Source organism: Topomyia yanbarensis, chromosome 3, assembly GCF_030247195.1.
Source record: "Topomyia yanbarensis strain Yona2022 chromosome 3, ASM3024719v1, whole genome shotgun sequence".
NCBI lineage: Eukaryota > Metazoa > Arthropoda > Insecta > Diptera > Culicidae > Topomyia > Topomyia yanbarensis.
In genome coordinates, this window is record NC_080672.1 from 196999884 (window position 1) to 197012380 (window position 12497).

Sequence of the window (12497 nt, forward strand, 5' to 3'; positions counted from 1 at the left end):
AAGACACAGTGTAAACCAGCTAAATATTCCGTACCTCAGGATCTTCAGTTTCTAATTCCGGTTGATTATTTGATTCGAACGGCTTCTCATGTGCAAGACCGCGCATGGACGAAGCAGGAGCTACATCACAACTGTGTGTAGCAGATGCAATACTGCTAACGGAATCCACCTGATGCACTTCTGCATCCGATGTACTATATACATGTTTACTGCATTCAGCTTGATCTATCACATAATCTAAATTGGCGTTATCGGCTGCAGAAGAACCAAGCAAGCTTGAAGTAGTCTCACTGTTACCGGTACTTGTTGACGCCATCGATCGGTCAGTTAATGTCGTTTCACTTGACGATTCCTCTATGGAGTCATTTGTGTTTCTGTCAATTTTCAATACCTACAAAAAAGTATTCTATATGTTTGGAAGTATTAAATTATTCATACAAACTTTTTCAAAAGATTTGTCATCGTGAAATGGGTGTAGATACCAATAAGGTCTTCGTCTTGACATGGTAACAGAAATGCACAATTTCGTGCTTAAATTAGGAAACTGAAATAATTCTTCGATTAAAAACAAAACAACTTAAAATATTTACAGAATATTGTTGACACTTTATAATGCACGGATATCATAAAGTACCTATAAATAAGTAGGAAAATACTCATTACGCGCAAAAATGAATGAACTCATTTTATGGGTAAAATATTACAGCACACCTCGACAAAGATATGATTAGGGCGGATAAGCCAACTGTCAAAATTCTCTTTGAAGGGAAATTCCGTACAAACCGTTATTTGCCGAATACAGTTAACAGCAGTTAATGAAAGAGAAAATTTTTCTCTTGTGTTTACAACTAACATCTGTGATTATCCGAAATTTTCAATCAAAGTTATTTTTGACAGTTGGCTTATACGCCCTAATCATATGTTTGTCGAGACATAATTACTACTTCAATGTCAAAGCAATCTATTAGGCAAGCCACAAGAGGTTTGTTTAACAATTCAGCGGAGGGTTTTATCAACAAGTTTGTTTTGCTCTACTTCTGCGAACAAAAAAAACTCGTCCGCCGAATATCTTTAGTTGGTTCGATTCGTTTGATGGTGTATCAAATCGACGATTTGGTCGCCTTCAAACCCACCTGAGCAACGTAAGAAGAAATAAACAAGAAATAATCAGCTGATGAAACTATTCTGGCTACTCAGTTGTGAGTTATTTTTAATGAGCGTGCAGAGCACTCCAGGTATTAATGTCGAATCACTTGATTTCTGTATCGAGTTGCTTGCGTAGACGTCAATTTGTAATGCCTTTTCTAAAATATTTCTTCTCGAAAAAAGAGTGTAGGTACCAAAAATGTCTTCTTGACATGGCTTAGACACAGAAAACACATTTTTTATATAAATAGCGAACTGAAATCGTTCTTTGGACAAAAAACAGAGCAACTTGAAATATTTACAGCGCAGAGATTGTTGACACTTCACGATACACCAGGGATGCCAGGTCATATTTTTTGAAATCTGTGCGTAGCCTATGTAAAAATCTGTGCAACTCTGTGTTAATGAAAACGTATCAAAACATGAAGTGGCGACCTTTTTTTAGTTTTTGCTTGAGGCAAAAATTGAGCGCGAGGTCAAAAATTGAGAAATATGTGCTAGTCTGTGAACTATAACAGAAAACTGCAAATCTGTGTAGAACATTCAAAATCTGTGAAAAACAGATTAATCTGTGTACCTGGCATCCCTGTGATACACTGATATTATAAAGTACCTATAAATACGTGAAAAAGTTCTTTACTCGCTTAAGTGAAATAATCTATTCAAGGGGTAAAATTTGCCAAGTAAATCCATTCCGGAACCGGGATTGGTTATTGCATTTGAGCTGGATTCCATGCTGACTCCATTCAGGATTCCGAATCAAGTTCGGAATGGTTTGTCAGGGGATGTGTGCAGATCATATACACGCTCGTTTAATATAACTCAGCGAATAAACACTGTAGTTACTCAGAGATCGAGTAGTGAAAATCAGAATAATCATGTGATTTCTGACCAATTTCTGATCATTGTTCGGGACACTGGACAAATGTGAACACAATTATTCATTCGCTGCATGTGCACTTTTAACGAAATTGAGTAGGTATTAATTCAAAATTGAGTAAATACCTCCTCAAATCGGTTAATAGTGGAACAATCCGTAAAATGAGTAACATGCAGAAGGAAAATCTCATAGACATTTGTCTAATGTCTCGAACAATGATCAGAAAAAATCTATTCTCTGTCCAACCTTAATCAAAAAAAGGCTGCATCTAAAATTAAACGTCTGCACATTTGCAGACATGCCTGCAAATCTGGCATCTCTGGTGTATACTTGGGATTTCATCAATACGTCAAAAGTAGTGTTGGTGCAAAGTTACTGGCTAACTCGTTCTGATAAAGTGTACACGGAAACGAAAAACTACCTAAAATTGAGTTCCTTTGACTCAATCTCGTGGTATCGTGGGGGAACTTAAAATTAGGTAAACCGTGTTGAAGGTAGTTTCCATTTAACCACGGCAAAAATTACAACTCATTGATAGGTTTTTTATACTCAAATTTAAATTGAATTTACCTAATTTTGAGTTCACCCCAAACAACTCAAAAGTACCTTCCTCCACGGAAGACCTCGACTGAGTCGAATCTCTCTTTTTGTTTTTGACAACACTAATAAGTGCGAAAGCGACGCACAACTCAAAAGTAAGTTAAAGGAACTTATTCTGCAGGTTGTTTTATTTAACCGTGTAAGATGCCTCGTGTTAAAAGTAAAAATAAAGTACAGGCAAACAATATGAAAATTGTTCTCCAGCGGCTTAAAACTGAAAAATTGCAGGTAAGCAAAAAAATGACAGTTTACTAGACAATAAAATATTCTTGTTTTTACAGTTGGCATCTGTTGCGAAAAATGAGGTGAGCCCCTCTGCGGACGGTAGCCCGTCTGAGAAACAACCGATGGTAAAACATAAAGAAAATGTTAGTTTCAAGTTTCAGCTGTTTTTAAAATGGAGAAGCAGATTTTTTCTCGCTACTATTTGCCAAATTCTTCAAATAAAAGCATATTCAGAACACGAAGGATTCGAACAACACGAGAAAGTATTGCTTTTGCATTTTAAAAGATGGCCGATTGTCGAATTTGAGGTTATGCTCTCTCCCCTATTCTTTGGATTAACTCTTATTGCATTCGACAGCTTCCAGTGGCGAGTTCCAGTAAAATGAGGCCAACCTCTGATTCCTCTTCAAATCGCATACGGCAGCTTCCAGTAGTGAGTTCCAGCAAAATAAGGTCAGCCAGTGATTCTTCTTCAAATGATGAATTAGTCGAGGTAAGAAAAACTTCGTTTTTTTACTGTAGAAAATGTTTATTCTTGCCCTGGGGCTAATTATCTCCAATTTTACATCTTTTTCTAGATGTCTGATGTGTCACTTCACACAAGCTCACCCAGAGACGAATTGAAGATGATACTGATTCATCGAACGACGACCTAGCGGAGGTATGCATGAATACCTCTGGAAAACTTTCTTAATGGTTCATTACTAACAATGAGTGATAGGCTTTGTTTAATTTTTCTTTCGTTTAAAACCCTGTCGCTTTTGCATTTTCCGTTCACTCTTTGCATAATATGCTAACCAAAACCTTTGGAAAGTTTTGTCGAAGAAAAAGGTAAATAAATATAGGTTCTCATTGTTACTTACGTACTAAATACACCGCCCACACCCCCCCCCCCCCCCTCCCTTTTCCAGTTTCACCCTAAGCTTTGTTCCAGTATTTGCTTCTGGTTCGCTTATATTTTCTTCTATACCTCGTTTACTCACGTTGTATTTATTGGATGTTCTAATTTGTATACACAGTATGTTCTGATAAAAAAATTGCATTTTCAGGTTTTCGTGCAGCGTAAGGAGGAGGAATCACCTACAGAACAACCCGAACTAAACTTTTTGTCGAATGATGACAAAGACAATCAAACGGTGAATGATAACATAATCATCGCGGTAAGTGACTATCTGTTTGTAAATTTTATATGGGAATTTATCTGGTGATAATATGACTAATTTAGGATTATAGACACTATTAATGCCCCCATATAAATAAAGCCCTGTTGTTGTGTATTGGAGTGGAACACTGTTATATGAAAATGCTCCAAGCAAATCTCTGGATTCCATTGAAGTCCTAGAACAACTGTGCAAATTTTTGACCACATCGTTTAAAGTTTACATGGGATTTCGTATGGGCAAAATTATTTTTACTAAATAATAATTTCGGAAGTCTGGAGCTAAGAATTTGCACAGTTGTTCTAGAACCTAAATGGTACGCAGCAGGAATCCAATTTTTGTCCCACCCTAGTGTACATATCGTACAGAAATTAGAATGTCAAATAATCATAATATAATTATATTCAATTCCCAAATTTTAACCTTTTTTAAGAAAATGTTGCCATTTCAGCATTTTTAAGTAATTTAGTTGCGTTTTTTGAAGCGCTTTTTTGCATGTATAGCTTCTTGATAGTTACGGAAAAATGGACTTGGTGAATTTGATCGAAATTTTGATTGGAAAATAATCATAAATTTTGCTCAATTCAGTTCACATACCTAACTTTTTATGAAAAAGTCGCAACTTTTATATTTGGTTTAGTTGCGTTTTTGATGCGCTTTCATTGCATCTATAGTATGATGAATTTTTTAGATAGATAAAGAAAAATTGTCTTGGTGAAAGGGATTGAAAATTTGATTGGGTCGTAATAATAAGATTGCTCAATTAAATTTAAACTTAATTAAGGCTAACTTTTTAAGAAAAGATTGCAGCTTCGGTATTTTGACGTCATTCAATTGTATTTATGGTGCACTTTCTATGCATGTATAGCTTGTTGCAGTTTCTTGATAAACGTGAATGTGATTGAATTATGATTGGAAAATAGCCATCATTTGATCAACTCAATTCACTTAGGGTAAGGTGGGGCAAATCCGACCTAGTAAATGGTTTTGTCTGTAAAATGCTCATTTTACATCGGATCAAGTCGTTTTATATACCAAATTAAAGGTTAGACTCCTGGGGAACTTTTTGTATATAGCATTTTATTTGGACATTGGGAATATTTTGAGATACAAGCGTTTTACAAAAATGTTCATTTTTGCTGTTTTCAAAAATGGTGGGGGAAACCCGACCTCATATGTTTTTGGTTGATTTAGTGCAGATATTACCCAAATTTTTTGTTTTTTCAATGATAAATCAATGAATGTTGTGTTATTGAATTGGAACATGAATAAAATGGAGTTCAATGTCAATCTTGGAATGCTAAAATCACGAGCAGTAGCACGTAATGATATTCCCATTTGCATCGGAGCAATTGCTCGACGAATACTATAATCATCACGTTTTTGTGTCTTTCGTTTGTAATTATGAACCATTTTGCATAAAAATAATAAATAATATCAATATAAATATATTTCAATTCGATAAATAAAAATTTTCTTAGTAAAAAAAACGGTCGGATTTACCCCAATATTTACAGGTCGGATTTGCCCCATCGCGTCATTTTTCATTACGATGCAATTTAAAAAAATATGAAAAAGGTTGAACTAAATTCATCTATGCACTTTGTAGGACTTAAATCAAAGAATTTAAATTTGTTTATTTGTTTATTTGTTGTACCGTCACCAACAGACCCCTTGGCCCCAATGGTGGTTACTTAAACTAATTACATTTCAGAATACGAATTATTTTAGTTTTTATCGAATTCCTTGTCAGGTTGAAGTCAAACGCCGTCGCCACACTGTTAAACACACGCTGGAGTCCGGTAACAGCGCCCTGGCGCCCATAGTTAGTTCTCCTGAATGGGACTCGCAGAAGAGAGTTATTGCGCAGAGCTCGAACGCGAGCTTGAAGATCGAGGCGTCCGAGGATTGTAGGGCAATCCACCCTGGCAGACAGTAAGTCCGAGACGAACAGGGCTCGAGAGCAGTCCCTCCGGATGCTTAGAGTATCGAGCTGTATTAACTGACAACGGTTTTCGTAGCTCGGCAGCTGAAATCTGTTTTGCCAAGGAAGATGTCGGAGTGCAAAGCGTATGAACCGGCGTTGGACGGCCTCGATTCTGTCGACACCGTTCTGGTAGTAAGGGTTCCAAACAGCAGAACAATATTCCAGTGTTGAGCGAACCAGCGCACAATAGAGAGATTTTAAACAGTATACGTCCTTAAAGTTTTTCGCTATTCGGAAGATGAACCCAAGCTGTCTTGAAGCCTTATCCACAATGGATGATGTATGTGGTTTGAACGTTAATGCCGAATCCATGATGACTCCGAGATCCTTGACGTTAGAGTGTCTTGGAATACTCGAGTCGAAGAGATGGTAGTTAAACTGAATCGGATGGGGTTTCCGCGTGAACGTAACGATTGAGCATTTGCTCGGGTTTAAAACCATTCTGTTTAGATCACACCACGTACTAAAGCTGTCCAATTCCCTCTGAAGAAGCTCGGCATCGGTTTTATCCCGTATTTGTTGAAAAATTTTCATGTCGTCGGCAAAAGAAAGGCGGGGTCCTTGTAATTTGATGTTGACGTCATTAAAGTAGAGGAGGAATATCACTGGACCGAGATGGCTTCCTTGTGGGATGCCGGATGTAGCGAAGAATGGTGTAGATAGACAGTCCTTAATGCTGATTTGAAGTTGCCTTCCATCGAGGTAGGAACGAAACCAGCGCAGAAGTTGTCCATGAATACCGAGTTTGTCCAGCTTCGCTATTGCGATATCATGATTGATTTTGTCGAAGGCCGCAGATAGATCCATGTAAATAGCATCGGTTTGCAATCCGTCAGCGAATCCATCCATTGCATATGTTGTGAACGAGAGCAGGTTAGTCGTTGTCGATCGTTTAGGCATAAATCCGTGTTGATCGTCTGCAATGTAGTGTTTGCAGTGAAAGAAAAGAGGGTCTAAGACAACCAGCTCGAATAGTTTTGATACTGCACTTGAACACGAGATTCCTCGATAATTGTCAATGTTCGATTTGTTTCCTTTTTTGTGAACTGGAAACATGTGCGCTGCTTTCCAGCAGGAAGGGAATGTTCCAGTATTGAGTGATAGCACAAAGACTCGCCGAAGTGGTTCAAGAAGCCCGCTGATGCACTTTTTGAGAAAAATCGAAGGAACGCCATCTGGACCCGGGGAACTAGATGCTTTCAGCTTGGAATTTGCTGCAAGAATGGCAGCATTATCGACACAAATTCGGTTGATGGTTCGTCCTAGAGAAGGAGTTAGATTTGAAGCGGCAGCGACTTGTTGTGGGGAAAGGTTCTCGTCGGAAAAAACGCTTGAAAATTTGTCGGAAAACAATTGGCAAATTTCCTTAGTGTCGGTGCCTAAAACTCCATTTAATGACATACAAGATGGTAACCCGGATTCTTTTCGCTGCTCGTTCACATATTTCCAAAACGACTTGGGCTTGGATTTCAGTTGACGTTCGACGTTTCGCTGATATCTAAAAAAGGCACGTCTGCTTTGCTGTTTGTATTCGTGGTTGAGTTGAAAGTAGTGGTTTCGTAATGCAAGTGTCTTATGCTTCGAGAACTTTTTAAATGCGGCTCGTTTGGCAGTTTTTAATCGTCTAAGCACTGTTGATTGCCAGGGAGGGTGTTGATTTGTGCTGACTGTTCGTTTTGGCACATGACGGTCGATTAGGTAGTTAAGAATATTAGAAAACGTCATCGCTGCTTCATTCGCGTCATCATTGTTAAGATTTTCGTCCCAGTTTATATCCAACAGCGTGCTAACGATGCTGTCGTAGTCAGCGTTTTTAAAATCGTAGACGATAGAGCTTGAGACGTCTTCAAAACTCACTCCTAGGTTACCAGCGAGTACAAGATGTAGTGGGGGATGATGGCGCACATGCTGAACTAAAGGTGTCGGAGCGGCGCAGCAGTACGGAGCGTAGTCCCGGGCACTTACAAAGCAGAGGTCCAATGTACGTCCGTTCTCGTTGATGATATTATTAATTTGCCGAAGAGTTGCGCTACTGTAGTTGTCCAAGATACAACTGGCATTGTTGATAAGCACAGATTTTTCGATATCCAATCGTAGAAATCCATTACTTGCTGGGCACCAGGTCAAGCCAGGTAAGTTAAAGTCGCCCAGTATAACAATATCATCAGATGGGGCAGCGATCGAGGTGATGAAAGAAACGGAGGAAAGATGTACATCGATCAGGCTGTAATCACGAATTCGGTCAGGTGGAAAATACACGACACACAGGAAGAGATTGCGATCGGCAAGTTTCACTGATATCCACACTTGCTCGGAGCTCTCCCACCGCTCATCGTTGATCACTCGGGCTTTTATACCATGGCGAACGGCGATGAGTACACCACCACCTGATGTCTTGCGGCTGTTGAGGGCATTGCGATCACAGCGGAAGACATCAAATGTTGAACCAAACACCTGCTGAGACAGAGTACGGTTGTTGAGCCACGTCTCGGTTAAGGCGATGACGTCATAACAGCAGCCCGTGGTCGCGAGCAAATAGCTGTCCGTTGATGAATTTAAGCCACCAACATTCTGGTAGTAAATCTCGATGTTATTGGATGACGGATCAGGTTCTGCAGAGGGCGAATCAACTGCATCGCGCTCCAGAATGCAGCGATCATCATCGGCGACAGAAATAGTTGACATCTCGTCACAAGATGTTAGAGCAAAAGGCAAATTACTGGAAGCGAAGAATACATCAGCACTTGAAGTGTTCGGATCAGATGTATACTTGCCATTTGTGGCGGGTTGGAAGACCCTTTCACCCATCCCACACACAGGACCGGGACGACTGATGATCGCTGGCTGCAATTGCTCGACTGTGGCGGGGGGCTCGAGGGCTTCCATAGTGCCAACTGCGGTGCGTCCCAGTATGCGTTGAACCCCGATGGAGCGATGCGGAGAGCAGGAACGGGACGGTAGTAGCTTACGGCGAGTGTTGGACGATGAACTAGAAGCGTGAATCGGTTTAACCGTTGTATCGTTACAATTTGTATAATACTTGCCGAGAAAGGCGGCTTGGAAGACCCCTTCTCCACCCACACATACAGGACCGGGACGACTGCTGAACGCTGGCTGCAAGGGCTCGACTGTAGCGGGGGGATCGAGGGCTTCCATTGTACCAACTGCATTGCGTCCCAGTATGCGATCAGCGTCGACACTCCTTCACAATGGCGGTGTAGCTTGGTATAGTGGCATTGCCAATCGTTGCGGAGTCCTCTGTAGGGTTGATGAGCCGGGTTGAACTTACATTTATTATGCAATCACTTTAACAATCAGTAATATCCTGTAGTCAATGATGCACAAAAGTCAAATCAAAAGTTGTAAAAACACACTTTTTGTCGTATGAGCATCTCAATGTAGACTAATAAAATGTTGTCATACCACCATTATGATTATTTTCGATGCTCTACACGACAACATTGATATTAGTTCGCGTAGTGCTTCTGATTTTCGGTAACAGAGGGGGGTCGGGTTTACCCAACGGTCGGATTTGCCCCACCTTACCCTATATATACCTAACTTTTTATGAAAAAGTCGCAGCTTTAATATTTTCACGTCATTTAGTTGCATTTTGGATGCGCTTTCCTAGCATTTATAGTATTATAGGAAAAATTACCTTGGTGAAACTGATTGAAAATTTGATGAAGTAATATCCTTAATTTGCTCACTTTAATTCACAAATCTAAACTTAGCTTTTTAAGAGAAGGTCGCTGTTTCAACATTTTAACGTCATTTAATGGCATTTTTGTGCACTTTCTTTGCATGTGTAGCTTGGTGCGGTTCCTTGATAGCAAAACGGTATTGGTGAATGCGATAAAAAATTTATTGGAAATAATCATATTTTTTTGTTGGAGACGAGCCACTGCCACCAGCATTTAGATCTATTGTGGTATGCCACCATGGTACGTTGTGTTTCCTTTATAGTTAAGAAAAAATGGAAACCTTAGGCCAAACGGAAGCAGTTACTGTTCTGTCTTACGAAATTATGCCAAATGATGTGCTCCCAATAAAAGGGTATAATTAGTGATCATATCACTCATTGATATTTTTCAGATCACCAAGGAAAAGGTTGAAAATGAAAAAAACTGTACAATAGGAAAACTGAAGAAAAAAAATAAAAAAAAAACTGCGAGAGGAAAACCGTAATTTGCTACGGCGGAACATGGCACTGCAAAATCAATGTCGCCCATCTTCTCTCCAGAATACAGTTGCGTTCAAATCATTTCGTAAATTTCCAGCCGGGGATAAAGTGATGGAGATGCATCAAGCTGCGTTGCAAAAGGATTCCACGTTCGCTAGGCTTTTGCTGGAAGCTTTCTACCCGGAAGGATTCAAGCACTTGAGTGTCAGTGGGTTACCATCAAGAAATCCAAGCGGGACAAAAAAAAGTGAAAACGATGCACCGCGCATTATCCAAAAACAAGAATTACGCCCTAACGATAAAAAATGGATTTATGGTAAATTCATATATGCATTTATTTATTATTACTATTTTTTTAGAAATGTTTTACGAACGGTTTTTGATACTTGGAGAAACGGAGTCCGTTGCGAGAACCAACTCTAATCCGTTCAGAATAAACGATTAACCAAGATGACCTTACTTGTTCTTATGGATTTTCAGAAGATACATGATTATTAAGCATATCATCTACCGAGCTCGGAGATTCGAAATTGATCGTTATTTAAGAAACTGTCGCTGATAACAAATATTAAAACTAACTGTTGTTTTAAATTATATAACTAACTTTTTTATTAAAGATAAGACTGATATGCCCTATTATGAGTTAGTTGTAAAACATTCTTATAATTACAAAAAGAGTAATACGTACTAGTTTGACATGCAGCTGTAATTTGAGTAAGGTTCTTTGTTATAAAGAATGACTATTGCTCGACTCATAACTATTACGGTGAAATTCATGTTCAAAACACTGAACCACTATATAAGGACCCTTGCTTACGGTCGTTAGCCGTAAGCAAGAGTCCTTATATAGTTCAATTTATGATCCAACAATCAGCATTATTCTGCGCGGCGTGTAACGTGATACGACTAATCTCACTGCACACGATTTTTCTCACCCGATTTTGAGGAGTCACTCCGTGTGACGTGAGACGCCCATTTAATGACAATGGGAAATCTCACCTTACTCTAGTAGACTCTCAGAACCGGATGAGGATAGTCAGGTAGAGCGAGGCGAGTCACACGCCGCGACTAATAAGGCTGAATGGTAGTTTATAGTCCTTCAATGGTATATTACATGGTCCTACAATGGTCCAAATATGGTTCAATATATGGTCAAATAATGGTACAATTCATGGTTTTTCAATGGTTTAAGTGATGATCCAATGATAGTTCAATGTATGGCCCTTTTATGGGGCTATCCATGGACCGGTAATGGTGGAATGTATGATCCTTAAATGGTGTAAGTAATGGGCCATTTATGGTGACACACATGGTCTTTGGTAACAATCTATCATATCGAATCAAAGTGTTTCGAACGGTCAAATTGGACCATGTCATGGTCCTTGTGCCTAGCAAAAATGGTTTTTTCATGGGCCGTTTCATGGGTGGATCCCATTTCCAGTACCCATGCTAGTGAGGGTAGTTTTTGGGGTATTGTAGGGGGAAACTCCCATCATTTTTCCGGACCATGCGATGGTGTTTCCGTGGGTTTTCCATTTGCTCGGGATGGCTGCTTTACAGTGAATTTGGTAGTGTTTGTGGTAGAAGAGTGAATCCAATCTAGAAAACCGAGGATACTTTGTTGATTTATGGTTTGAACGTAGGGTTTCTAGTAGGGGAAGATGGGGTAAAACGCACCCCCTAAGGAAATATGATCAATTAGGGTGGCACGAGGATGTATGAAAAAATTGAATACCGCAGAACCAAGTTAGAAAAATTCCTAATCCTTCAACGAACTCCTATGCTAAATCTGAATCAAATCTGTTGGAGCATGTTTTAGCACAAATGATTCTAAGTATGTATGGAGTTTACTATGAGAAAATAATACATTTTCATTAAATTCATAAATATGCCGCCTGGTACCCCTGAAAAATATATTGTATACTACATTCTATAGATTCAGTCAAGAAGAACAACTTCTTCTAAAGTCAGTTCATAGCTATGACAACTGGTTCATGAGTTATTGCAAAATTAAACTTTCGTTGCCAGTTATGAAAATAGTGCTGTCTCTGGCTACCCGGCGAGCTGAACCTTCAATCAAGTGAACCTTGATGTATTTGTTGTGGTCACCAGTTATACTGTTGGTGTAAAGCAGAAATATAGTCCAGATGGTATCATCTGAAACATGTGATCTAAAGGACTTGGGATCGAATGGTAACAGAATTATTTTTATGCATTTTTTGTGTGCAATAATATACGTTGAGCAAATTAAAATTGAAACGAGACTGATGCGGGAAAGATTCCCGTTGTTTTGAAGCTCAACTGATGTTCACCACA

At 39.2% G+C, this 12497-nt stretch overlaps 1 protein-coding gene and 1 long non-coding RNA gene across 11 annotated transcripts in view; one reads left to right on the forward strand and one right to left on the reverse strand.

Moving 5' to 3' along the window:
- LOC131687112 (protein unc-79 homolog) overlaps positions 1-12497 on the reverse strand; it is a 1793695-nt gene that overhangs the window by 876295 nt on the left and 904903 nt on the right. The window lies entirely within an intron of this gene.
- On the forward strand, positions 2907-3990 carry LOC131687116 (uncharacterized). The gene is made up of 4 exons (XR_009305197.1): positions 2907-2994; positions 3210-3344; positions 3430-3512; positions 3901-3990. It is a non-coding gene; the product is annotated as an uncharacterized LOC131687116 (long non-coding RNA).